Source organism: Canis aureus, chromosome 17, assembly GCF_053574225.1.
Source record: "Canis aureus isolate CA01 chromosome 17, VMU_Caureus_v.1.0, whole genome shotgun sequence".
Taxonomy (NCBI): Eukaryota; Metazoa; Chordata; class Mammalia; order Carnivora; family Canidae; genus Canis; species Canis aureus.
The window spans coordinates 11,968,974-11,983,107 of NC_135627.1; the positions used below are offsets into that span (position 1 = coordinate 11,968,974).

The 14,134-nt window shown below is 51.6% G+C and overlaps 1 non-coding gene across 1 annotated transcript; it reads left to right on the top strand.

Annotated features, from left to right (window-relative positions):
• Positions 1 to 304: 304 nt before the first annotated feature.
• TRNAG-CCC (transfer RNA glycine (anticodon CCC)) lies at positions 305 to 377 on the top strand. The gene has a single exon. It is a non-coding gene; the product is annotated as a tRNA-Gly (tRNA).
• Positions 378 to 14,134: the final 13,757 nt, after the last annotated feature.

Consider the following 14,134-nt stretch of genomic DNA (forward strand, 5'->3'; position numbering starts at 1 on the left):
CTCATCACTTGCCTCAATGGCTCGCACTCTGACAGATGGCAGTCATTTACCGTTACACTAACATAGGGACGTGTGGAGTGCCATGAGGCATGACAAGAGGGGTATCTATGTTAGGTGGGGGAGGGGGTGAGGGCAGTCACAGTAGATGGCCTGCAGGAGATGGTGCTAAAACTGTCCTGAACCAGGAGGAGTTAAGCAGAGTTACCAGGACGTGTGGGAGAGGAAAATGCATTCCAGCAGAGAGAATCTCAAATGCCAGGTCATGGAATTAGGATTGTGACCTATAGAAAAGTAGAGCAGGAGCGCCTGGCTGGCTCAGTTAGTAGAGCATGAGACTCCCAATCTCAGGGTCATGAGTTCAAGCCCCACGTTGGACATAGAGCTTATTTAAAACAAACATACAGGGGCACTTGGGTGGCTCAGTTGGTTAAGTGTCTGCCTGGGCTCAGGTCATGATCTCAGGGTCCTGAGATGGAGCTCTGAGTCAGGCTCCCTGTTCAGCAGGGAGTCTGCTTATCCCCCTTCCTATCCCTCTGCCCTTTCCCTTACTTTCTCTCTCTCTCTCTCTCTCTCAAATAAATAAAACCTTTAAAAAACAAACAAATAAATAAGAAAAGTAGGGCGACTGTGCATTTTAGCCAAATCAGCGTGACAGTGGGATGAAGACTGTAGAGTAGATTGAGTGTCAGGATTGAAAGCCAACACTGGGAAACAAGAAGCTGTGGCTGCCTTCCTAGAGAGGCGTGGCAAGGCCTGGGCTACAGAGACTACCTTGAGCCTGTCCTGGAGGAGACTTGGGGTGGATGTCACGTGGAGGGAGCAAGAGGGAGGTTTGCAGGATGGCCTTGGGGGTGTGGCTCGTGGAGATGGGCCAATCCAGGAGGGGCAGTGGGTCTGAGAGGTTCAACACAGCGGTCTGATCCCAATGTACCCAGGAGGTGGCCAGGAGACACTGGACACATGAGTCCTGGCTGGAGAGATGGACACAGTTAGTGGTGTGGTCGTCTTTGGTTTCCTGGTGTTTCTCCCCAGCACACAGCATAACTTAGACATTCACTGTGGATGAGTTGTGAGAGAGCAAGAATTCCTATCCCTCAAAGGTCCTTCTAGCCACACTAAGAAACAAATGGACATGAGGCAGATTAACAGGAGCAAATTAAATTTAATATGTGTATGTATGAGGAATCCACACAGACACGGAAATTCCAAAGACAATCAGGCAAGATGAGGTCTCTATGTCATTCTCAGCTAAGGAGAGCAGGGTAGGGGTCTGGGATTTCAGAGGAAAGGTATGCATCTTACAGAGCGAAAAGAAGAGCAGATGTTTGGTAATTAGATGTTTGTCCTGCCATACCGATGGGTCACTCAGATAAAATTTATCTCTGTTAATAAGCCTTATTCTGGGAAAGACCCCCCCCCAATTTAGATTCTTTCACATAGTTAAGGGAGGACAAAAGTTTCTCTTGGGCCAGCAGGATCTCAAGTGTCTTCAGCTCTAAATAATCTATATACCAAAGTGGCACATTTGGGGGGTGGGTGAGATGGCCTGTCCTGAACCCCTATAAGTGAATGTTATTTAAGTATCTAGAAGTGAGATCGTTAATTAAGTGGCTAAAAAGAAGAGGAAACAAATACATCTGTACTAACTTTTTCTCCTCACCATTTAAAAAGAAAAGGAAAAAAAGGCATTGGCTTTACAGACAATGGCCCCCCACCCCCACCCCACTCGGGGCAGCAGCTCAACCGCTCCCCTCCCACGGCCGCTGTGCCCGGAACTAACCCACACTGTGCCTCTCTACTTATGCCTGGGGCTGAAGACGCTCACGGAACACAGATGTGCAAACCACAGAGATGAGATAGGGGTTCCATCTCTGCTTTCCCTGGGCAGGCACAGATCGTGTCAGAAATCAGTGCTCTGAGGGTAAACACACCCAGGATGGTCACCAAGTTCAGACATCACCAGTCAAGGCTGCTGCGGCTCCACCAGCCCCAAGAATAGTGACATCAACCCTTTGCATTCTTCAGATCTGGGTGACATTATCTGTTGGCTACCTCCCTACCTCCAGCTCCAGCTGCAACCTCCTTGTAATTGGGACTGTCAGAAGCACCTGACTCTTTGATGCAATTGGCTGTGTGGCCTTGGATAAATCACTTAATTTCTCTGAATCTCCTTTTCCTCACCTATAAAATTGGAGATAATAATGCCTCTTTGTGAACGAAGTGAGGCATTATAGATGGCTAAGAGTGGCTAACAGAGAGCAGGCCTTCAGTTTAGGATGCCATTATTGTTTTTTCTTTTTTTCAACTAACATCTTCTTTTTTTTTTTAATTTAAATTCAATTAGCCAACACTTCGTACATTATTAGTTTCAGTTTCATTGTTAGTTATTAGTTTCAGATGTAGTGTTCAATAATTCATGAGTTGTGCTCATCCCATCACATGCCCTCCTCACTGCCTGTCACCTAGTTACCCCATCCCCCTCCACATCCCCTCCAGAAACCCTGTTTGTTTCCCAGAGTTAAGTCTTTCATGATTTGTCTCCCTCTCTGATACTTCCCATTCAGTTTTCCCTCCCTTCCCCTATAACCCTCTTCCCTGTTTCTTATATTCCCCATATGAGTGAAACCATATGATAATTGTCTTTCTCTGATTGACTTTTTTCACTCAGCATAATATCATCCGGTTCTATCCATGTCAATGTAAATGGTAAGTATTCATCCTTTCTGATGGCTGAGTAATATCTCATTGTGTATATATATATATATATATTTGTGGTATATATATATATCTTCTTTATCCATTCATCTGTCGTTAGACATCTTGGCTTCTTCCACAGTTTGGCTATTTCTTTTTCTTTTCACAGTTTGGCTATTATGCACATTACTGCTATGAACATTGGGATACAGGTGCCCCTTCAGATCAGAACACTACAAGGTCTTTACTGATCATTTACTATGTACAGTGAACACAGAAAAGATTCTAGAAATTTTGACTTGAGCTAATTCACTCCAGTCCAGAGGCTATTCAGAAGTTTCTTCCTTCCTGGGCCAGAGGTGGGCTTGCATTAAGAGCTGGTCTCTCACTGGTAGGATGCCATTATTGTTAATTGTTATTGCTATGGGTTTCCTGGGTCTGAGTGAGCAGAGAAGATCCTGTGCTCTATTCAGGGCTAGGTGGGTCATGACAAATGGATTCTGAGGAAAGAGGCTCATCAAGCCACGAGGAAGAGGAATCAGGATAGTCAGGGGTCAGGGGTCAGAGAGTCTCACCTTAGGTCCAAATGCCAGCCTTTGGGGAATAATCCTTCCTGAGTCATGCTGTGTTTGGTGCTGGGAGGAAGTAGGGTGTAGAGAAGAAAGGGCTCTGTGTTGTAGGGGGAGACCCAAAGAGGAACCAGGAGCCAAGGGTTCAGGTCCTGACTCCAGGTGTAAGCTGGGAGGCTTTGGGGGGGAAATTTGGTGTTTCAGTTTCCCCATTCAGAAAACAAAAACATTACACTAGATCGAGGGTTCTCTACCTCTCCTTGGGCTTTGGACCCCTCAGGTGAAGACTAAAGACCTTTTTCTGAGTAATGGATTTTTTTTAAGATTTTATTTATTTATTTGACAAAGAGAAAGCAAGCACAGCAGGGAAAGCAGCAGAGAGAGAGGAAGAAGGAGACTCCCTGCTGAGCAGGGAGACCGACATAGGAATGAATCCCAGGACCTCAGGATCATGACCCGAGCCACAAGCAGACGCTTAGCCAACTGAGCCTCCCAGACGCCCCCCAGAGTAACTATTTTATTATTTATTTATTTATTTATTTATTTATTTATTTATTTATTTATTTTTATTTAGTTTTAAAGATTTTATTTACTCATAAGAGACAGAGAGAGAGAGAGAGAGAGAGGCGGAAGGAGGATCAGGCTCCATGCAGGGAGCCTGAGGTGGGACTCGATCACTCGATCCCTGTCTCCAGGATCAGGCCTTTGGCTGAAGGTGGCGCTAAACTGCTGAGCCACCTGGGCTGCCCCCAGAGTAACCATTTTAAATGCATATAGGAACATATATAAGTTTACAAAATCAACTCATATTAGAATACAGTTAACAAAGTCCAAAAAGAATAGATTTTTGGACAAAATGTTACATATGATTCCCTTTGTTTTAAAAAGATTTTTTAAAAAGTGATCTCTACACCCAACATGGGGCTTGAACTCAACCACCCCGAGATCAAGTGTCACACGCTCTACTGAGCTGGCCAGGCACCTCATATAGAATTTTTTATTAACTAATATTGACTATAATTTTGAAGTAGTGATGAGCATACGTCATATTTTGAGATACCCGAATCGTCGGTAATGGGCTGTGGGAAGATCCATGATTTCGATCAGTGACGCAGTCGTGGGTATGCTTCACACCATAAGGCAGGCTGCTCATGTATATGGTCGCGGTGCCACGTTGCAGTTAAAACCTGGTGAAAATAGGGGCGCCTGGGTGGCTCAGGGGTTGAGCGCCTGCCTTCGGCCCAGGGCGTGATCCTGGAGTCCCGGGATCGAGTCCCACATCGGGCTCCCTGCATGGAGCCTGCTTCTTCCTCTGCCTGTGTCTCTGCCTCTCTCTCTGTGTCTCTCATGAATAAATACATAAAATATTAAAAAAAAAGAAAAGAAAAGAACCTGGTGAAAATAGAGCTGTCTCTGTTTTTCCATCCAGGTTCACAGACCCCCGAGTTCTGGCCCCCATGGACTGGATCATGTCTCTGGAACCTTCCACTCTAGCAGCCGGTTGGGATGAACGGGCCCACGCAGGCCCTGCCCCTGAGGCTCTAGCCAACCTGCAACACCCATCACAAGAGAGGACTGGAGAGCAGCCCAGGGACAAGGTGAAATCAGGGCCGTGGGGGCTGCCGCTCATGGCTCCCTGTAGACAAGCAGGAGAGATGGGTGCGTCTGTCAGGGATCAGCCAGATTCCGGGCCAGGGGCGAGCAGTGGCTTGTAGGGCCTCAGCAGGCCCATCACCCACCTTCCTGTTTCCTGCACCCTCGGCGGGGACCAGAACGTGCCACCCAGACGTGCCACTGTGGCCGAAGGATTACTTGGAGCTAAAGGCAATAAAGAAATAGAAGGAACAAGCTCTCTGCCCTCCCTCTGTCTGCCTGAAAGCAGGACATAAGTGTCCATTTATAAAGGGCTTTCTCTCTCCGCACGAGGGAGGGAGCTGCCCCCCCGGAGCCACAGACAGGGGCTCTGTCTCACGGGACTCACCCAACACGCCTTCTCTTTTCCATTGCTTCTCCACACATTTACACCCCGCTCTTACCTTTTCTTCTTTCTTTCTTTCTTTCTTTCTTTCTTTCTTTCTTTCTTTCTTTCTTTCTTTCTTCTTTCTTTTTCTTTCCTCCCTTCCTCCCTTCCTTCCTCTCTCCCTCCCTTCCTTCCTTTTTAAAAGATTTTATTTAGGGCAGCCTGGGTGGCTCAGCGGTTTAGCGCCTGCCTTCAGCCCAGGGTGTGATCTTTGAGGCCTGGGATCGAGTCCCGTGTCAGGCTCCCTGCATGGAGCCTCCTTCTGTCTCTGCCTCTTTCTCTCTCTCTGTGTCTCTTATTTATTCATGAGAGACAGAGAGAGAGAGAGAGAGAGAGAGAGAGAGAGAGGCAGAGACTGAAGCAGGCTCCCTGCAAGGGGCACAATGCGGGACTGGATACCGGGATCTCGGGATCATGCCCTAAGCCAAAGGCAGAAGACACTCAACCACCGAGCCACCCAGGCACCCCCCACCACCCCTGCGGCCCTGCCACCTCTTTGTCCTCTGTCTTGACACTCTGTACAATTTGTTGCTTTTTGTGAAAACACGCTGTAAACTCTTAGGTCCCTTTGGGTTCTTGCTGCTTTTCAGTGAAGCATGCCATGCCACACACAGTCATTAACGTCAAATAAAACGTGGAGCCTTTTCTGGCAGCCTGTCTTGTCAGTCTCATGGGCAGGCCCAGCCGCCAAGCCCGAGAGGGTGGTGGATGTGCTTTTCCCTCCTGGCTCTTATGGGTGCTCAGCACCCTGTGCCTTACCCTCATTAACCTAATCCTGAATGAGCACCGTATGGTGGGTATTCTCTGCTGTCTGGCCCTTCTTAGGCATTCTAGGTCCTTTTAATAGAATCCTAAATGTCTTGGGGATACAGAGGAATGTTCTCCTAGGGTTGGTGATCTGTGTACAACTCAGGCACTCAGGAAACTGCATTAGCTCTTCCTTCTGGGGGCGGTGGGAGGAGGTTTCTGGTAAAAGTTTCTGGTAAGACAGGGCTCCTTTACGTAAGCTGTCACTGACAGATCAAGCAATCTGGGACATGTTTTGGGGCCCAATCTACATATGGGAAAAAATGGGTCTCATGGCCTTTGTCAGTGGGAGGTCAGGTCAGGGAGTATGCTGACCCACATTTTTTACTGGGGGAAACTGAGGCACGTGGGATACCATGACATACACACAGGGATCTGGGCTGGAGAGCAAGCTGCGGATGGAGGCGGGCTCCACAGGGTGCTCAGGGAAAGCCTCAGTGCAATGTACACACTGACACCCCTATGGCGACACCTTAGGAGGGAGGCATGGTTGTAATCACATGATAGGTTTGATGCCTCATTTATTAGGCAGCTGTAGGGTGAGGAAAACCAGTCTCTGGAAATGGGAGGAAGAGAAGAGGGGGGCGTCTGGCCTTGCCCAGCTGGAGAACATCCGGCTGAATCTGGGATCCTGCCGGTCCTGCCCTGCTAGCTGCCACCCTTGGGAACAATGCCTCTGAGGGCTGCAAGGTCAGCTTTGAGGCTCCATTAAAGCATCTTGCTGGGATCACGAGACCCAGGAAATCCTGACAAGGCCACCACTCCGCCACAGAGGCTGAGAGTGTTGGAGACCCCAGATGGCACTTGGTGCTTTCCCCAGCTCATTGCTCCCAGTCAGGAGGGAGAATGATGACTGCTTTCGAATTTCCTGACACTGGTGGCTTGAGAGTCATATATAGGGCTTAAATCCCAGCCTGTGGGGGGCACAGAAATGGAACAGAATAGAAACTGGCTTCCCAGAGTGACTCTTCTCCCTGCCCTCCTTCTCAGTAGCTGTGGTGGGGGTGGCAGGGTGGGGTTGGGGGGCAGGCCCAGCAGGGAGCCTTGTGGCTGAGCACGCATGTCCTGTATAGGGAGATCATCTTGGCTGATACCCTTGGGGTTTCTTTTGTTCCTTTCTTCTGTTTCAGAAGAGGTGGGTGACGGGAGGTAGAGTATGGAGTCTAGTGCGGTGATCTGATTCAATTCTGCAGCACGGAGAGGGCACTCCGGGCTGCTTGGGAAGGCAGCTGGCCCCTGGATAAGGCTCTGCCGGGCTCCCTGTGCACTGCTCCTGGCGAGCAAGGTAAGTAGATCAGAGGTGAGTCTTCCCAGGGCGTGAGAGAAAATCTCAGATTGTAGCTGCTTCCTCACCATCTCTTCTTGCTTTGTGGTCAATGGGTACAGCATCCCCAGTGACCTCAGCTTACCAGCGGGACCTCTGCCATTTCTTGTGTGAACAGATGGACAGCTCAGGCCAGAAGGAACGAAGGCCAGTGTCACCTTCAAGTCACTGAGTAACACCTGCTGATAGGACTGAGCTGCCTCCACTGGGTCAGACCTTGAGTAACCCTCTGGAAGCCCTTTGGATAACTCTTCTTTACAGGGTTGCGCTGATAATCACTGAACAGGGCACACCTTGCACTTTATAATCACTGCTCGGGGAGTCTCAAAAGGCAAATACACTTGTGAGAGGGAAATGCACTAGTAGCTTCATATTAAGGTACAAATGACCAGTATTAGGTCATTTCCTAAGAGTGGATAGGGTGGGGTGAGGGGATTGGGGCGCTTTGTGCCTGTGGGGGAGGACCCGAGAGGTGGGGATGATGCACACACAGAGGGGCCAAGGGGTGCTCCTATGGGCAGGTACGGACCAGGGTCCGTGGAGCACAAAGTCTGCACCAGTCTGACAATGGTCGATTAGTGTGCACTTGTGGAGCGGAGGAGTTTGTACTGAGGTTTGCACCAAAATCAGTAAGCAAGGGGACAGGACCAACCAGCAAGGAGGGCAGGCGGGCAGGTCTGGGGCGTTAGGGCCTGACAGTGTACTCCTTTTTCCATGGCTCCTATTTTGGTTCTGATCGCCCTAGATTCACAGCAGTGACAGCACCCGCCCTCCCTGCCTTGGGGGCATGGCTGTGACTTCTCTGTGGGCGTCCCTGGAAAGGGAGACCACAGGGCTTCCAGCAGCACCCAGTGTCCAGAGCACTTGTTTTGTGCCACCTACCAAAATAAGAAGACTAGCAGAGGCCCGCAGGGGCTACAGGGACTGGAGCTGCAGAGATTTAACTGAGGAGTGTCCTTTGCTGAGAGAAGCATGCCGGAGAGTTGCCATCGAGTGCTACGGAAGCGCCCGGGGAGGAGGGGCACGTGAATTCTGTCCAGGCTGGCAGGTGTCCTGGAGGAGGTGACACTTACGGGGCCTCCAAGGGGAGGGGAAGGTGTACCCTCCGCTGAGGGGGCAAGCAGGGGCAGGTGAGCCCCCCGGCCTGTGCTAATGTGCCCTGCGGAAGAAGCAGGAGTATCAGGAAGCGGGACAGCTGACATGGGAGGGGGACTGCAGCAGCCAGGCCCTTCCCTGTACCCCGCAAGTCCTAAACAAACCAGGAAAGGGACACGCATGTTCCAAATGCATCAAATGGCAGCTCGGTGCTAGAAAGGGTGCTCCTTACAGGGAGTCGCCCTGTGGCCGGCGCCCTGCGGAGCTAACCTGGCCCCTTGAGGGGGCTCCCTTGGCCTGCTCAGACTCTGCCACCTGCCCTGCGCACCGCCCCCCCCCCCCCCCCCCAGAGCCCCGCTCGCTCAGCTGGCCTGACCACTGACTTGTTCGGGAAGGACTCAAGGAAGAAAGGAAGAGCCTGCCCTGTTGGGTGGCTGCGGGCAAGGCTCCTGGGGCGAGTTGTGTTCCGGTTCCTCCCTGGAGCTGCTGCCTCGAAGGGCGCCAGTTCCTGCGGCCACGGCGCGGGCCCCCCGCCCCTGGCCCGGGTCATACGCCGCCTGGTGTGCGTGCGTGAACACGAGTGGGAGCGGGTGACGTAAGTGCATGGGTGAACACGTGTGCGTGTGTCAGAGTGACTGTGTGGGCGTGCGCGACGGTAAGAGCCAGAGACAAAGAAGGCGCGGCCACGGCAGCAGGAGAGGAAGAGCATCCTCCCGCCTCCCCGCAGGTGCGGGCGCAGGTGCCGGCGCAGTGCAGGCCGCCTTCCGCAGGGCAGGCAGGAGGCCATCCTGGGCTGTTCCTCCAACGTCTCTGGGCCAAGATTCCACGTCAAGGGCTTCAGCTGGACTGTGGTCAGAGCCCCAGGAGGAGCAGGAGGCATGAAAGGAGCTGCCCTTCTCAGCAGAGTCCACCCTTAACTCCTGAGCTGGGCCCCGTGCTGCAGAGACCCTTCCTGCCTGTTCCTCATCTTTGTTGTCCCTGCATGTTCCCCTGTCTTCCCTGGAAGCAGCTCGGGGACTGGAGGTGTGAACAGGCGAGGCTCTGTCCTCAGACCCAAATCCTGGCAAAGGCGCTTCTTCCGCGTGATCCAAGAAGCAGGCCTCTTTTTATGCATGTAAGGCTTGGGGTGCTGGAAAACAGCTCTCTTCCATGAGTCCAATTTGTAAAAAGAAAGAATGACACAAAACACTGGGGGGAAGGGGTGTGTGTGATGTAATACCTCTGAGGCCAGGTCAGAAAAGATGTTTTGAAGTACAGTGTATTGATAGAAAAGCTGAGGTGCAGTGAGGCTGACAGATCAGGAGACGTTGCTATTGATAAACATAGCTTGTTACTCATAGATCCAGAGCAGACCACATTACCGGGAGCCATGCTGGGGGGACCGTAAGTACCAGGGTCACTCGGGAGATGGAGAGAGGCAGAAAGGTGGGCAAGAACTGTTATTATGGTTTCTGCAGGAATAAAACACGTGAGACAGGAAGGCAGACTTAGGACTGGCTGGTTTGGATCATTTCAGGGGGCTCTGGGACACAGGGGCTGCCCCTGGTTGTCTGGCATCTGATCCCGCAGGTGACTGGGACAGCTGGGCAGGTGCATAGTGGCCCAGAGCATGGGAGCCCCATAAAGGAGGTGGTTGGGAGTGGCCCTGGATTGGTTGGTTTGCATTTGAAAAAACGCATTCCAGGAATCCACTGACCCAGGAAGAGGCAATCCCTGTGGGGTCAGACAAGGCCCTAGATGTGAAAGCACTGGAATACAGAAAATCACAGAGCTGCTGTCTGGTTTCTGGGACAGTTTCCTTTCAAGCCTGGAGCTGCTGGGTAAGAATCCAAGTGACCTTCAGGCTGCTAGGCTGTGAGTAAGTCTCACAAGGAGCCCATGTGTGTGACACCCCTGAGGTCCCAGCCAAAAGCCAGCGCCAACTGCCCCTCATCTGAGTGAAGCCACCCCCAGATGGTCCTGGCCTCTGCCATCAGGTAACCCCCAGCTGCCGACCCTTCCCAGCTGAGGCTCCCCAACCAAGCCATTCTTCCTGTGTCCTGTTCAAAGACTATGAACACAATAAAGTGTGTTCTAAGCTGCTACATATTGGGGGATAATTTGTTACGCAGCAATAGTAACTGGAAGGACATGTTGCACTTCAACAGAAAGTTTACTTCCAAAGAGCTGGGTTTCTCTCATGTGTGTTCCTTCAGCAGATTATTAGTGCAGAGGCAATATTACATGTTTTTTTTCTTTTTTTGGTCTCCTCGGGACCTCAATGACGTGGCCTCCAGCCCGGCAACCTGAGCAGCCTCTCGTATGATGCCACCTCCTGCTTCCTCACTGCCCAACCCGGCAGTCCGCCTGACTCTCTGGCCGTTGGTCTCCAGTGCCCTGGAAACATCCTCACCTTCTACCTCGCCTGTCAAAAGAGCAAGAAGATCAACACAGCAGGTGTGTACCTGGCTCACCTGGCGGCCCCTGACCTCCTGTTCACACTCGCTCTACTGGAAGGGTCACCTACTATGTGCGGGACTCCAGCTGGCCTCCACGGAGCATGACAGTGTCGAGGGAATCCTCAGGCTGCCCCTCATGGTCCCCATGGTCCCAGTGGCATCTGTGGGCCAGTGGGGATCATACTATCTTGTTCCGTGAAGATTACCTGGCAGGTGTGCAGGGCAGCCCCGGGAAAACCCTCTGGTGGGCAAGAAGGGATGCCATGGGCAGGCCAACCTGCTCACCCTGCTGGTGCAGGTGGCTGTGCTTGTGTGCTCTGGCCTCTGCCACCTCAACATCATCCAGTTCATGGCGACGGGGGTGCTCTGCCCTCGGGGGGTGCCCGGAGCACAAGGCTTTTGGACTGTCCCTGTAGTTCACCACGCCGCTCAGTGAACTGTGGCATTGACTCCATCAGTGACTTCTTTGCATCTACACATTACAGGAGATGGCTCCTCAGCATTTGAAAACTCAGAGTGTCAGCATCCTCCTCCTCTTCCTTCCAGGCAAATAAGGTCTAGGGTCACCTGGGTGGCTCAGTTGGTGAAGCGTCTGCATGATCTCAGGGTCCTAGGATTGAGTCCCGCGTCAGGCTCCCTGCTCAGCCAGGAGTCTGTTTCTCTCTCTCCCTCTGCCTCTCTCCTTGCTTGTGTTCTCTCTCACTCTCAAATAAATAAAGAAAATCTTTTTTAAAAAAGTGAGAGAGGGGAAGCCCGGGTGGCTCAGCAGTTTAGTGCCGCCTTTGGCCCAGGGTGTGATCCTAGAGACCTGGGATCGAGTCCCGCGTCGGGCTCCCTGCATGGACCCTGCTTCTCCCTCTGCCTGTGTTTCTGCCTGTCTCTATCTCTCATGAATAAATAAAATCTTAAAAAAAAAAAAGAGAATAAAGTCTAATGAGTCACTGGCTTTAAGATGATCTCTAGGCAGACCTGAAGCATAGATGATTTGAGGGGTGGGTTTGTTAAGAAAAAAATGAGAGAATAAATACTTGGATGATGAGGGACCCCAAAGCTTGAACTTGCTAGCTTCATGATGAAGCACCTTTAATGTATTGCAATAAACAATAAGGGAGCTCCCGGGCCTCTGAAGGGGTTTGTGCTGTTTCTTTCTGGAAAAGAGAATTTGCAGAGTAAATGAAGAAAAGACCAAAACAAGAAGGCTTCAAGTTTGGGGAGGCAAAATGTTGTAAAGCGCAATAGCACCCCTCCCTCCGAGACAGAGTTTGTAAAATCTTAAAGTTAACATCTACAAAAATGCCAAGGTTTTCCTGGAAATGTCAGAAAACACTGGGGAGGCACCCTGGTTCCAGATCTGGAGGTAGGAGCAGAGTGGGAGTGGGGGGTGGGGTGGGCTCGGGCTCACTTCTGCAGAGCCCACCTCCTGCAAGGGGAAAGCACCCTGTCACCTGTGCCCCCAGTGGGGACAGTGGCAGGGTAAGGGAAGAAAGTCAGAAAAGCAGGCATATGTCCCTCGTTTGTTTAGTGCCTTTCAGAAAGTGCGCATCCACACAAGCAAGCGTTGTTTATATTCCATGAAGACAAACCTTTCATCGCACCTCCAGAGTTTAAAAGCAACCTATGTAGCATTTCGATTTTGCAGTTTCAGTTTCGTGAAACACAACCTGTGCTTCCCTGCTCAGTGGCAGGTCAGCCACCCGCCCCGTGCTTCCCTGGGTCCTGGCCCCAAGCTGCAGAAGGGGTCCTCCATGGGGTGCCCCAGCCCTAGCCCCCAGTGACCCTGATGAACTGTTTCATGCACCTTGCAATTTCTGACATTTTGGGCACCTGACTCTTCCGTCTGGAGCTTCAGGCTCTGTTGTCTTCTGGGGGTGCCCTGTGGCCCCTGGGCTGGGAGCTCCTGAGTGTCTGTGACTAAGCCCCCTTGTCCCTGTCCCCCACCCCAGGGCAGCACGGGTTCAGCCTGTAATGAGAGGTGGTGCTCAGTCCATTCTCACTGGTTTAGCCCATGAGGAGTATTGGTTTCTTGAAGCCGGATACACTGTAGTCCATGAAAAGCCCCCAGGGACTCATGTCAAAGTTCTGGGCGTGCTCCCTCCATCTGTCCCAGTGTCTAGCTCCACTGGATTCTGAGCAGGGAGGACACTCAGCTTTTGAATTACTCTCCGTGGCTGTGGGCCCCTGTGGCCAGACAGGTCCCAGCCTTGATGTCACTCTGGGGACGTGACGGCCGAGCACTCAGTGGAGCGCTTCTGGCCTGCTGAGGCAGGGGTTGGAGGCGGAACCAAAGGCTCAAAGCATTTGGAACTCTGCTCCAGGATGCCTTCAAGATGTGGTCCTTTTCCGCATCCTGCATCAACCACGCTGAATAAATCCCAGGGGCCCACAGTTTATGTCCATACCTGGCAGCTGGCGTGCACAGCTCACATTCCCACTCTGTTTGCACTAACCCAGCACTTATCAAAGGGCACGGAGGTGGCTAGAGGGGCCTGGCCCACCAGCAGTGTGGTGAGGTGCCCCAGAGCAACCTTGTAACCAGATGGCCGACTCTTTGGAGAAGGGCCGGGCAAGTAGGACTGCCCAGACCTGACTCCAGACATTACGAATCCTTCTTGCCATTCCCTTAAGCATTTCTCACAACCTGTCCATCCTGCATGCCCGGCTTCTCAGCTCTAAAGCTTCTCAGTTGTTCTGTTAGAGCCCGTGCAAGCAGGAAGAAGTCATATCCAGAGGGCATTTGGGAATAAAACAGGATCAGGAAAGAGGAGCAGGGTTGTGAGATCTGGGGGAAGTGACAACAATGAACACCAGCCACAGATGGACAGGGATGGCTTGCTTCTCAGACGTGATTTACAAAGAGGGACATCTGAGTTCTGAGGGCTCAGCTCGCCAGGGATGCTCCAGGGCTAGGCTCTGAGTGTAGAATCCTGAGCTCAGGGAGCCAGGAGGGGAGTGTCCTGCTGAGGACTCCCACCCACACCTGAGCCTCATTTTCCAGTCTGTAACCACTGGGACTGTAATACCTATCACATGGGGTGACTGCTGGGGTGGGGGAGATGGCCATGAATCAACCACATGTATAAGTCATTTAAAACTAAAGAAATTATCTAAAATGAAAATGGATTGCGGTCACTGAAGTTTTCTAAGTGGGCCAGCGCAACTCATATCAGTGGGGATATATATCTCATTA